Consider the following 1419-nt stretch of genomic DNA (forward strand, 5'->3'; position numbering starts at 1 on the left):
TTAAACAGGCACTGATGTTCCATACAGAGCACAAAAAAAACAAACCATCACAAAAATTGTTTTAGACAAAGTTTTCTTAATTTGCTAAAAATGGAAGAGTGCAGAAACATAACACCTCTTACACCTTAACAAAATATAAAATAAAAAACAATGGCTGACATTTAGGCAAAGTTAGAAAAGATAAAAATATTTGTCATTATTTTATCTTTGTTATTAGAAAATAAGAACATTTTTCAGGTACAGTATTTAGCAATATTTACAACATTTTATTTTTCAGGTAAAGTATTTAGCAGTAGCATTCAATAAATTGAATGAACAAATATTAAAATAAAACACTATATACATCAATTAATAAGTTCATCAGTCAAGAGCAGTGAGTGATTTTTTTCTGTTTTGTTGTTTTATTAACATTAAAAGATCATCTGTCTTTCAATAGTGTTTAATTTTTATACCATCATTTACTCAGGTTGTTTTAAACCTGAATTAATTTATTTCATCTGTTGAACATAAAAGTTATTTTTGAAGAATGTGGGTAACCAAGCAGTTGCTGGTCCACAGTAACTTCCATGGTCTTTTATTCCTACTGTAAAAGCCAGTGTGGACCAGCTACTGTTTGGTTACTCACATTCTTCAAAATATTTTCTTTTGTGTTCAGCACAAGAAAGAAATTAATACAGGTTTGGGACAAAATGTGAGTAAATAAAGACAGAAATTTATTTTTTTGGGTGAACTATCCCTTTAATGACAGGTGGCAGCATATTTAGTAGCTACTGTCCCTTTAAGAGCTTCACGCGTTTCTCTCTCAACTGTTTACTTTCATTTCAGACATAACCAACTGTGTTTATATGTAAACCTTGTGTGTTTTTTACAGTATTAGACGCGAAATCAATCAGACGCGAACTTAGTCCAATAATCAGGCGCTTTTTGTCAGGCTCTGTGTGAGCGCGATTCTTGAGTATGCGCTCAGAAAAAGTATGAAGGTAGAATTATGCCAAAAAGATTTGCATACGCAGGGTAAGAGTTGTAGAAGTGTACATAAGACTGTAAGCGTAAATTAAATTTGCATGCGCAAGAGAAGGTTTGTAAAAGTGTAAATCGTGTTTCAAGCGCAAGAAAAAAATATTTGCAGCATTTTACCGTTACTCGTAAATTTAATTCATGTATTGTGAAACTGCAGCTTCATGCTAACGCAAAATAAATATGATCTGCATGCTTCTGACTTCCATTTTTCCGCGCTTCCACTTTTGGCACGTTGTTTTTCGCCAAAATACGGTCAAAAGTACGGCAAGCCTGTGAACAGTAATTTGCAAGTGAAAACAACAGTTTAAAGAACTGCAAAAACAGATTGACTGCATAGAACCAATCTGTATGTGTAAAAAAACGAACTGTTGCAAATGACTACATGGCTTGTTGTGCATG

General features: G+C 32.8%; 1 protein-coding gene across 1 annotated transcript in view; it reads left to right on the top strand.

Annotated features, from left to right (window-relative positions):
* agbl2 (AGBL carboxypeptidase 2) overlaps positions 1-1419 on the top strand; it is a 30165-nt gene that overhangs the window by 27150 nt on the left and 1596 nt on the right. The window lies entirely within an intron of this gene.

Source organism: Sinocyclocheilus grahami, unplaced genomic scaffold (assembly GCF_001515645.1).
Source record: "Sinocyclocheilus grahami isolate Dianchi unplaced genomic scaffold, SAMN03320097.WGS_v1.1 scaffold257.1, whole genome shotgun sequence".
NCBI lineage: Eukaryota > Metazoa > Chordata > Actinopteri > Cypriniformes > Cyprinidae > Sinocyclocheilus > Sinocyclocheilus grahami.